At 34.5% G+C, this 13,226-nt stretch overlaps 1 pseudogene; it reads right to left on the bottom strand.

The window, feature by feature from the left end:
• The window catches only part of LOC112009812 (berberine bridge enzyme-like D-2), a 14,743-nt pseudogene extending 9,286 nt beyond the window's left edge, over positions 1–5,457 (bottom strand).
• Between the last annotated feature and the right edge of the window lie 7,769 nt (positions 5,458–13,226).

The raw sequence follows: 13,226 nt of genomic DNA on the forward strand, positions 1-13,226 counted from the left end.
AAAGTTTAGAAAACTTTGTTTCATTGGGCCTCCAAGGTACACAAGTACCAAAGTACACATAACACACACTGTTTTTGTATTTTTGATTTTTCAAATTTTTTTTTTAAAACAAAATAAACAAAACTGAAGTAAACACACAATACAATGTTAAACAAAATAACATGCAAAAAACTAGACTGATCAGCAGAAAACAAAACACACAAGCAATGCAAAACACAGAAAAAAAAAAAGAGAAAAGAAAGTGATGAAATCACTTAAAGTCCTTTTTCTTCCACACTTGGAAGACCTTTTCTTTGATTGAAATCCTTGAACGGTGGAGAGGGAAGAATTTAACCGTTCAAGTTCGAAAGGAACATGAGGGCTTTCAGAAGATCTCCAAGAGGAGCAAGAGAGGATTGAAGCTGATTATGGTTTCCAGATGCTATCACGCCATTGCTCTGTTGAGTGGCTAACCACTTATAGCAATTTGGTCTAGTATGACCGGCAGCTCCACAATGATGACAGAGATGCTGCTTCTTTTGTTTAGGCTTTTGAGAGTTAGCCTTCTTAGCCCTAGGTTTTAGATTTAAAAAGTCAGATTTCCAATCTGATTTTCTTGGGATCTGTGAATATGTTTTTGGGCCTTCTTTTCTTCTAACCCTAAACATATAAAAGGATTATTTTAAGAGCCGTTTTGGGTGACACAAGTTGCATTATCATTGAGCAATCTCTGTTTAAGCAAATTGTGATCAACAGACGAAGTTCTTGACCTAGTTCATCTTCCATCAAGAAGTTGCTGTGTATTTGCACCATAGGATTTTGTAACCAAGCATCTTCCTGCTATTCATCAGAAAGGATGATCTGAAGAACTTTGCAGCTAACCATTCTTCATCAGTTGGTGTTCTAAAGTCGCGTACTTGGATCTGCGCATTGGTTAGTCACGTACTTGGGAGCCGTGTATCAAAAGTGGAGACTGTCACTACAGATCAAGTCCAATTGAGTATTGGGGTAAGGGTTCAACTGTATATTAGTAAGGTACTTGGGATTCCTTTACTTGTAACCGCTTGATTTGATAATAGTGGAGTTTCGGGAGTGGTGACCTGAAAATCACCCGGTGGAGTTTTTGCCATTAGGGTTTTCCCCATTCGTAAACAAATCACCGCGTTATTTATTTTTCGCTGCTTACTTAGTTGATTGGTGATTTGTTTGTGCTTCCATAAAATTGCCTGATTAATTGATTAATTGATTACTTGGCTAAATTAATTAATTAGGGTTAATCACAAGGGGTCATCCATATTGTGACCTATCAGCTCTAATGCATACGAGATAGTTAGGATCATCTTCCCATTCTACCTCAACATCTTGAGTTCCTTCAACATTAGGATCATACACCAACTCCTCAACATCTTCAATCTTTTCATCCTCCTCCTGAATGACAAGGGCCCTAGAGGGACACCTAGCTGCAATGTGTCCAACTCCATTGCATTTGAAGCATTGGAGGCGAAAGCCTAATCTTGAAGGCTCATTGACCACACCTTTTCCCTTGTCCTCTTTTTCTATTGGGGTGCTATTGGGGTTGACCTTAGGGGGTAAGGCAAGTCTAAATTTGCTACCAAAAGGTTGAGGGTTGGTGGGACTACTTCGGAGCTCGTTGCCAAAAGATAATTTTGGAGGCTAATTCACAATTCCTAGCGAGTTCATAAGCTTCTCTTAAGGTAGTGACTCCTCGGGTGATAATCCCACCTAATAGGTTAGCGTTTAGACCCTTCTTGACCCTATTGAGTGTGACAACCTCTTCCTCGGCTATCTGAATTCGCCTCTTGAACTCCTTAAACTTCTCTATATACTCAGCCACAGGAGCAGTGCCTTGCTTTAGGTGATCCCATTCCTCAAGGAGAAAGCTCCTATAAGTTGGAGGAAGAGAATTCCTCAAGAGTGCATCCTTCATCTCAAGCCAATCAATAATGGGGGGCTCACGTAGTCACCTAAGGGTTTCCTCAAAGTCCTCCCAGAAAAGGTTAGCTCTCCCAATTAACTTCATCCTAGCATACCTCACTTTCTTGTTCTCAGCCCAATGGTAATAGTCAAAGAATTTCTCCATTTGACGCAACCAATCAGTGAAAACCCAGGGGTCTAGGCAGCCATCAAAGGTGGGTGCTTCTATCTTGTCCTTAAACATCTTATCATCATAATCCCTAGGGCCATTGTGATTATAGTGATCATGTTCAAAGTTTGGAGCCCTATTATAGTAGCCGAAGTTATGTTGCCTAAGCATGTTATCTCCTTCATGGTTAATGGTCTCTCGTTGAGATGCTTGAAGTTGCCCAACCCTATCCAGTAAATCATGGACACTTTTTGCTAGGCTATCGATGGTTTGCTCTAAGGAGGGCCTAGTCTTGGAAGTGGATTGATGTTTAGAGTTTGACATGATGCGACTACTACGCAGATGCATGCACACTATATTTATGAATGCAATTGAGATTCACAAAAGCTCAAGTAACCAATTCTCAATGTAAAATTAAGGTCAAGCAAGAGTGCATGTAGAGATTAGATCAATGAATCAAAAGAGTAAATTGCAGTTAAGTAGTGACAATGTTCACAATATTGAAAGATAGTCCAAATAATAGTTAAATTCCAATAAGCTCCACAATTAATAATGAGAATCAGATATTTCAAAGATTTTTTTTTTTTGGAATTTTAGAATGAGTATTGAAAGAAAGCACAAATAATAAAATAGCTAATTGGAGCACAAAATGGGTAGGCCAGTGGGGTATGGTGGGACATGCACATAAAAAAATATAAAGATATTATTTTTCAATGAGACAAATTGAATCCACCAAAAAGAGAGTGAGAATTGTACCTTGGTCAGTGGCCAACTTATTGCGCTAAATAGTCACAAACTTAGCTCCTTAAGTGAATGGATCTGACTTGAATAAATGGACCTGTGGAGAACAATTCAAGGGCCCAATACTTACAATGGGTTGCTACCGTAACAATAATTTTTTTTTTTTTTTTGCAAAAATAATAAAATACACTGAATGACAGACATGGACTAAAGAAATTCAAAAGAAGAGCTTTAAAAGAACGCACAGTACAAACAAAAAATGAAAGCCACAAAACTCAAAGACACCGAAAGACAACAGCAGCAAGAAACGAAAAATTGCTCGGTGATGAACGGCGGTGCTAGTGATCGATGACTATGGCGGTGCAAGACGACCGGGAAGAACGACCGAGAAGACAGCGGTGGCTCAAATCGTGGAGGAGTGGCAGCGTGATGTCTTGGGTCTTGGCATCGGTGGTGGTTGACACACTCGGCAACGGTGGTTGAGGGTGAAGATAGTGTCGGCGGCGGTGAAGTTCTAGTCTGTGGGTTTCGGCGGCTAGTGGGTCAATCTCGGCGGTCGTGGGTCGACGTTACGGATGGGTCTCTGCGTGGGTTTTTTTTTTTTTTTTTTTTTTTTTTTTTTTTTTTTAGTTTCTCCAATTTTTTTTTTATTTTATTTTATTTTTATTTTTATTTTTTTATTTTTTTATTTTTTTCGGATTGTGGGTGTGGGTTCTATGATCAGAGATGGGCATGAATGTTGGTTACTGGCTTGGGAGGCATCGCTGGCTTCTCTATTGGCTTGGGGGTAAAAAACTCATGAGGGGCTGCGGGGTATACATGGATTGCAGGGGCTGGTTTGGGCTTGTTTAAGATCTCATGGGGCAAATACTTGAAAGGTAATGTTATCCTTGGCTGGTTTGGTCTTTTGATAATTTTGCTTTCAAGTGGTTGTTTACGATGGTGTTGTATGGACCGGAAGTCTGCTCTGATACCAAATATGACGTAGGACAATCACAAACAACAATAGAATAAAAGATAAACCCCAGGAGTCAGCACCTAAGGGTTGCTTGGAGTCAGCACCAGTAAAAAGAAAACATACGTTTTTTTTTAATAATTCTCAAAACTGTCTTACAATAATCCCAAAAAGTATTTAAATAGCTAACATAAAGAAATCCTAAAGAAACCCTAATTATTAAAGGTTTGAGCTTGCTGAAACTCAAGCCCAATGACTAATAGGCTCCAGCCATAAGGTCACAGGTTGGGCCGTCTTCTTTTTCCTCCTATACGTGTGTATAATTTGGGGCTTGTACCTCGTGTCCGCACCAGGATGCCTCTTCTATGTGAAAAAGGGATGTAGTCATTGCTTATATTTTGCATAATCCCACCATAGGGATCTAAAATGATATGACCCTTGGGCTCCTTCTCAAGAGTGTTCAGGGCAGCCCTTATGCCCATCAAAGAAATTGGAGCTCTCACATAGTCAGATTTGGCCTTGAAAAATCCCTTGTCTTCCATATACCTATTTTTCAAGTCTGAGACTGAGCTTCCATTGCTTAAGCCAGAGAAGAATACAACTGATTCAATCCAAGTCATTTCCTTGCAATCTTCTTCAACAATACCCAACTCAGGAAACATCTGTTTTAGAATGGAAATGGCTTTGCTCCTAGGACCTAGATAAAAGCCGTTAAAAGAAGCTGATATTCCGGGACTAATAGCTTCTGGCAGATTAGCACCGACGAAACATGATAAATAGAAGTTATCTTCTAAGTAGGGTGCAACGTATTGCCACTTGTTCACTAGCTCTGCTACATGGCCTTTGGTGCCTGGTCTAGACACTGTGAAAGCAGTCACAGTTGGTGGCACTTTCAACAATTTGATTTTCCAAGAATACAAAATCCCCCAAACACCACCACCACCACCTCTAATTGCCCAAAACACATCATCTCCCATAACTTCCCGAGATAACAACTGTCCATTAGCATCAATAAGAAGTGCATCCACCACATTATCAGCTGAAGTCCATATTTCCTGGATAACAAGCCAAATCCACCACCACCAATATGCCCACCAGCCCCAACAGTGGGGTATGATCCAGCTGAGAATCCATGACGACCTTTGCTTGACTAAGCAATGGCATAGTAAGTCTCACCCAATGTGGCTCCCCTCTCCACCCAGGCTGTTTCAGTTTCCAAATCCACCAAAACTCGGTTCAAATTCATCACGTCAATAATGACAAATGGACCTCCATCAGTGGCTACATACGAAGTCCCTTCATAGCTGTGCCCACCGCTCCTTACTCTAATTTCCAATGACCCTTCTCTGCAGCAAATCAAAGCGTGCAGTAGCTGGTCTACAGTCTCCGGCAGTATAATGGCTATTGGCTTATAAGGAATCGTGGACTCCGCGAACCTCAGATTTTGAATGGAAAAGTTGAGCCTAAAGTAAGCTGTTGGCTGATCATCATTTTCTAAGTCTCCAGGGAATGTGGTGAAGTTTTTAATGTTATGATTAGTCAAACAAGAATTGATCATGTTATCTGTGGCTGTGGATGCAGATAAACAACAAGGAACAACAAGCAAGGATAGGAAGAATTTCACGATTAAAAAAGGAAATATTAATGAGTTTTTCTTCTCACTCTCGGGCTTCACCATGGCTTAATTGTTACAGTAGTACTAGATTTGAAGCTGTTGGTTTGAGAATATCTATGGAGAAATTATAGTGGAGTTGGAGGATATATAAATTGATATGATTCGTTGAGGACAAAGAAATATGGGTGGCCGGCCATTTGTTTTTAATTAGTAGTTTTTGGAGTATGAGCAAAGTGAAACTCTTTTCATACGCAATCGCCTCAAAAATACCATAGAAGGCGACAAAACTTCTCTGCATGAAATTAAAGGAGGTTAGATGTTCATGTAGACTACAATAGTAGAGTGTAGCAGTAGAAATAATATATCATATTTCGTGTGTATATGTCATTTTTTTTTATAGTAGTTAGATTTCACAACTATGTGGGACTCAACTGCTGTGAAAGAGATGACATATACACCTGAAACATAATATAATTTTTCGTAGCAGAGAGACTTGAGTAATTTTCAGCATGAATGACATGATTATAATAAATTAATTAATACTAATAAATAAAAAGCGGGATACCCAATTTATAACATACATATGCATGCATGCATGCCGGCCATTGGCCAACCATTTATCCAAGGCTGCCCACGTTTGCTTTTTTTTTTTTTCCAAGTGACATTATTAAAAGAGTACGTATGACGGAGCTATATATTTATATACTATACAATCATGTGATGTTCTTCTCATCATCTAAAAAAAAAAAAAGGAAAAAAAAAAGTTATGTGAAGACCAGCTGGCTAACTAATTATGGTAGGAAGGATTCTGCAGGTTTATTTTTAAACTACGCCTGCCAGACCATCGTCTTCATAGTTTGATTGGGTAACTTCTACCAGGATGGGTCTTTCTCTCTCTCTCTCTCTCTCTCTCTCTCACACACACACATATATATATATATATTGATGATCAATGATTGGTAGTCATTAATATTTTTGTCGCATCCCCTTGATTTATCTGAAATTCCTAACATCAAACTTAATTAAAAAATTCATGATAAGATAATAAAGAACTTCCAAAGCCAAGGGCCTATGCTCCCCTCCCTCTGCCACTGAAGGGGACTCAAGAAAAAAGAATTCAGGGATTAAAATCTGATTTGGAGGATATATATAAACTAAATTTAAAGGAAACACCCGTGTAAACGAATGAGAACGAGAAAGAAAAACATAAATTACAGAAATAGCGAAGATTCGATAGCTAGAACTAAAGTATACATGTAGAAAAGGGATTGACAAGCTTACTTAAACGTGGGTGGGTGGACTGGCTGCTATGTCCCGCAACCTACGGAATCAATTTGATGAAGTTTGAAATTTAAGTAATTAACTAGTTACAGTTGAGGATATTATTTCTTTCGGGAGATGCTAACTTCACAATATTTTCACAACAAATTATGGGTGATTAGTTGTTATTGGTTCAAATTTATATTCATTATTGAAATTGCTTTTCTACCCCACCAACAATAATCTGTAACAACTTGCTACATATGATTTGTTGTAAAAATATTATGAAAATGTCGTGGACATAATATTTCTTATTTTGTATTCTATTTAACTTTGTTTTATTTTCAATCTATATTTAAATAGGAGTTGGTTCCCCCTTTTTTTAGGATTAGATTTTAATGAGCTAATGTCATCCTTGGCTATTTATGTATGTTAAATGCATTACTAAAAACAAGTCTCACCATACATGCACACATGCAATGAGCCTCTTTTTATTTTGAGTTTAATGTCATAATTTTTCAATTTGAATTTGTCTATTGTTAGTAAGGTTACAAGGGAATGGGTTTTTAAGAAGCTAAAATTTTGAATTTTAAAAATTAGTAAAATGCTGGATTTGGTATGTGCTATTTTTTAGGGAAAAAATGTATAAAATATGTGTGAAATATATTTAAAGACTTGGTTTAAGTCCAGTACATCCAGTGCACTAGACCCAATTAATGGTGACACGTATCTAAAAGTGGACATATGTCATCATCTCAACATATTCAGTACTACTAGACATTGGACCTAAGCTTGATCCTATATTTAAATGAAGAGTATGTGCTAATATTAAGGAAAAAGGTTTCTCACGTCATTTTTGCTTTTGAATTTTGTTGAATTACAATTTTATCCCTATTTTTATTTTTTAGAAATTAATTATGATTATTTAATTAGATTAGAGCTATTTTTGACATTTTTTTAAAGTCATAACTAACTTTTTTAATCATCTTATTATATATAGAGATTGATCTAAAAATTAACTAAAAATTACTATTTTCTCTCTAAAGTTCAGGAAATTAATCATGTATTTTATATCAAATGATACCATATCATCTGTATTATAATCTAACAAACAACAGATAAGTGTGAAAAATAATTACACACTAACACATGTCTTTTATTTGTTAATAAGATAATTATTTTTTCCATACTTGTTTCTTACTTATTGAATTTTAATATCATGGTATCATTTGATATCAAATATTTTCTCCTTGACTATCTTTCTTTTACATTTATTAATTTTTCACCAAAGTCCAAACACTCTAAGGCGCTCATAAAAGTAGGCTGTAATTATTTCAAATAATAATAAAAAAAGTAATTATTTCGACAAAAAAAAAAAAAAAAAATCCAAGATGACGAACTTCAAAGATGTATCTTCCTCAATTTATTTACTTGCCAAATTTTACACAAAAGTAGTGGGATATGAAATTTTGAAGAATACGTTTCCATTTATAAAGGCCAGTTACATTTTATTTTAAAGATAAATTACATTGTGGCTATGGAATATATTATTTAACAATACATTGTTACTAGTCAAGAGTCTTATAGTTCAATTGATATTTTTCAGTGTCTTTAATAGAAACGTCTAAGAATTAAATCTCTTTCATTGATGTATAAAATAAAAATAAAAAACATTTTTAATATGATTTTTTAAAATTAAAAATAATGATAATTATGACTACTTTTTACGGTTTACTTTACTATCAGACGAAAACATCAATAATTATTGAAAAATAAATTCTCAAAGACATCAATAAGTTTTCTTTTCTTTTTGGATGTGTGTAGGCTAAATTCAAACTCTAAGTCCTTTAATTTCACCATGTTCAGGTCTTTTCAAATGATCTTATACTTTAAAGATCATATTGAATTGCTCTACAAAGTAATAAGTTCTTAAAAATATCCATTTAGCACTTTAGCTTAAAAATAAGGGTCCATTGTTGATAAGGCATCACCCATGCTATATTGGTGTGCACTGTGTAGGTTTTTTAGGACATTTAATAAGTTAAGGATTTTTATACAAAAAAAATAAAGTAAAATAAGATAATTTATTTTCTTTTGATAAATTGAGAATCAATTCTATGTATATCAAATTATCAACACCTAAAACTATACCAGTGTCTGCCTCGATATATAATAGTAAGTTACTTATGCAATGCACCAATAATGTTTTAATATTTTATGTAAGATGGTTTTAGAAAATGTTGTATATGTATTACAACATAATTGTTATAGAACTTTATGAGTAATAATTAAGTCCATCATAAAAATAAGCAATTATAAATTGTACATACATATCCACTATAATTATTCAATTGAAGTAGTGAGAAATATTTTCTCAAAACAAAAGTAATGAGAAATATAAATAGAAAAACAACTTTGGAGGAATGTTATAAAATAAAAATTGATATAGAATGTGTCTTTCTCTTTCTCCTTAATTCTAAAACAAAATTCATATCCCAAACACCCATACCCAATCACATCATTTGCAAAACCCACAAATCCACAACGACCTCACTCAATATAAGATGCAAGCCCTCCTTCCTTGGTTGTAAACAGCTCATAAGGGTCAAGATTAGATGAGACACAATATTAGAATTAAGTAGGTATCGTCGAAAGATTGAAAATAAATGACATCATTTTTTGTATGTGTTTTTTTGACATGGAAAGGCATGAAGGGCTATTGACAGGTATATATAAAGGAGTAGAAGTACAAGAGGTGAAAATGGTGAATTAAAATGCAAAGAGTTTTGTGTGTATATGTAAGAGATGAAAAGTCTTGAAATATTGAACCAAAGGATACAAAGAATATATTAAAACAAAATGCCAATATTTGGTTTATTCTTATCTCTGATGTGTCACTTGAGAAAATTTCAATTCTCTTTGCAAAGAATGTGCCACTCGGCATGTGTGTGTGTGATTTAGAATTTAATTAGTTTTAACCTCTTTAGTTTTTAATTGACAGGTATATATAAAGGAGTAGAAGTACAAGAGGTGAAAATGGTGAATTAAAATGCAAAGAGTTTTGTGTGTATATGTAAGAGATGAAAAGTCTTGAAATATTGAACCAAAGGATACAAAGAATATATTAAAACAAAATGCCAATATTTGGTTTATTCTTATCTCTGATGTGTCACTTGAGAAAATTTCAATTCTCTTTGCAAAGAATGTGCCACTCGGCATGTGTGTGTGTGATTTAGAATTTAATTAGTTTTAACCTCTTTAGTTTTTGTACCAATAATTCATTTGTCACAAAAATTAAAAAACTTAGATGGACACATGGTGGAAAATTGGACTCCAATTAAACTCCAATTTAGAATCTATTTGGATTCTTTGATTTTTACAGTCAATAATTCATTTAGCAAAAAAATTAAATTTAAATAGAACACGTGGCATGAAAAATTAAAAATCCAACTAAAAACTAATTGAATTTTCTCTCTGAGTTTTGACTATATATATGTGTGTGTAGTACAAATAAAGTATAGTAACTTAGAACCCGTTAGGTTTGTAATTATAACAACCTCCCTCAAACTCAAATGATGAGATCATGAAAGCGTCTTGTAGGATGTGAATAGAGATCAACTAGAGAGACCTATGAAATAGATAATGTCGAACAAGATGATAATCAATCTCAATGTGGTTTTTCTTTTTCTTTTTTCTTCTTTTTTTTTGCTGAATAATCTCAACATGTTTAGTTGGTTCATAAAAGGCGTCCTTAAAAACAATCACATTGGTTGTCAGTTGTCATAATAGATGGAACTTGGAAGTGGCAAAGGGAGTGGACACATATTTTGTAGTAACCTACATTTAGATGTGATGTCAACTATGGCACAATATTCAGCCTTAGTAACGAGTTGGGCCACACCGAAAGATCAAAGAGAAGCCAACAAGGAAGTAGTATCTAATAGCAAGGTTTTCAAACCCAGACCGCTCATTAAACCGTAAAAGGGAGAGGTTCAAGGTTTTTGAGCTCGAATCGTGATGACGTCATAATTAATTTAATAATTAATTAAAGCCTAAATATAGATATAAAATTTATAAAACTAGCAAAATGGACTAATATATCTATATATGTAAGGGAAATTTAATGATTTTCAAGCATATATTTAATAATTAAATAAGAAAGTTAACAAAATAAAATAATAACCATGAAAACATTAAAATTTATGATTAATTTTTGAAGTAAAGTTGAATATCTTTGAAGGATTTTAATTATAATTTTTTTTTTATTCATTGTAAGAGATGGATAATTTAAATAATTTAGTTAAGTAGAATAAAATTGTGTTAAGTTGTTTTTATAAAAAAAAAAAAAAAAAAAAATTCTAAGGGGTTGGACCGCACGGTTCTCACCGGTTCATGCGGTCCAACCCCGGTTTTAGGGGTTCACGGAATTAACAAAAAATCCAGTTCGTTAGGCTTAAAAAACCGGTTTTCATCTCGGTTCCTGGTTCTCACGGTCCAACCTCCCGGTCCAGTTCGGTTTTGAGAACCATGTCTAATAGTGGATCGTCAATTGGTAGGGCCCCTTGTCCAATCAGTATTAAAGTAGGCTGCTCGTATAACAATAGCCAATAGAAGTAGATCAAAGAAAAGTATTATAGATCATGAAAAATATGACCCTTAAGATGTTAAGAATCCAAATTACATCATATGCATTGTAATATGTTAATAACAGTATTTTCTTTAGTTAGTTAGTTAGGAATTAAACACATATAACTCATTTAATACATAACTTAATTCATAGAGCGTATATTGAATTAATTAACCAATTATCGTAGTCCATGTGGGTCATGGCATTAGAACTAGCTTCTATAAATACATGATTATGATTCCTCATTAGATATAATTGAAGAATATCAATTGCTTACTGCATCTCTCTCTCTCTCTCTCTCTCTCTCTCTCTCAATATTTCTTTATATAGTGTGACCTCAAATTAAGTTAATTTTTCTATAATTCCCATCTATTCCCGTTAGGAACTATCAAGTTCTTAACAAGTGGTATTAGAGCCGTTTATCCTACGGCCATGATTGAAACGAAATCTACAACACTACAAAACAAAGCCTTTTCCAACTTTCAAGAAGTTCAGAAACAATTTAGTATCATTTTGCAGAAATTATCTAATGCAAAAACAAGAAGACAACAACACCAAACACCTTGGTCCAATGAGAATCATACAATTTTCACATGGATGTTGAAGTATTAGTGTGGTTCCAAGAGGTTGAAGATACTAGATTATTTGTTAGTTGGGATGCTTTTTATTCAAGCACTACAAGTCAGATTTGGATCTACTGATTATGACAGTCCAATGAAAACTACCACTTAAGAAAACACTGTTCTTGTAAGTAATCCAGTGGTCAATGTTAGCCAAAATCATGTTGCGCCAAATGGACCAAAACTTCAAGAGGATTTCAAGGCAGTGACTAAAGAAGAGCTACGAAATCTTGAGGCAAAGAAAAAGAAGAATCTACAATGTGCCTCTCTACAATCTGCTAATTATGAGTATGATGAAGCGGTTGTTATTGAAAGGGCCAATATAGTTGGAGTCCAACAAGTTAACCGAGTGTTTGAAGCTGTGGAAGAGACCTTGAAAGGACAAAAGACACGGGCTTTGAACTATAAGACATTGCCAATTTTCAAGTTATGGGCTTTGATTAATTGCTTTGGAACTATTCGTGTGATCGACGGTCAAGATGCTTTGGCATATTGGGTAAGTGGCAGGTTTCCCCTCATGAAGGTGTCATCTCTCAACAACACCTTGTGGGCAAGGTGTTTTGAAGGGGATGGAAATGTTAGGAACCCAAATTATACCATATGCCTTTTAATCTCCTAACAGATATTGTATTTCCTTTAGTTAGTTGAGATAAGGATGAGTTATTTAGGAATTAAGCACATGTAACCCATTCAATAGATAGTATCAAAAGCATACTCTAGCCGGAAGTATAGGCCCCACATGCAAGGATGCGTGTGCACGTAAGAGGGTGGATTGTAGAGATCCAAAGGGGGGTCATTTAATTCATGGAATTCCACATCACCTAGAGAAACACATGGAGATGTACTTATAAGGATTGAACTCTTTTTAATGTGTAGAAATCATTTCCCCACTGTTGTGTGCTTTGAAGGAAAAACAAAACTGAGGCATATGAACCTTAAAATGGACAATATTTACACAGTGCAGAATGATAGGAATTGATGGAAGGGTTTGGCCACCAAATTCATGTTAGCATATTTAAAAAGAAATTCATCAAATTTAATACCATGTGAAATAATATATACAATCAAATTTAAAAATGAATTTCAACTGTTTTTTGATGATTTTTTTTTAAAAAAAAAATTTATTATTATTATATTTGTGATGAGCTCTAGTTCAATTGACACCTTCCTTTAAGATTTGGTTAGAGGTGAGGTGAGTTCAATACCCATTAAGTGTGTGCATAACTTACAATAAAAAAATATATATATATATATATATTAATTGAATCAATTACAATAAGTAAGTGGAAAGAGTTTTTTTTTTTTTTTTAAAGGAGACCAAATAA

This window comes from Quercus suber, unplaced genomic scaffold (assembly GCF_002906115.3).
Source record: "Quercus suber isolate HL8 unplaced genomic scaffold, Cork oak 2.0 scaffold_598, whole genome shotgun sequence".
In the NCBI taxonomy this organism is placed as follows: Eukaryota; Viridiplantae; Streptophyta; class Magnoliopsida; order Fagales; family Fagaceae; genus Quercus; species Quercus suber.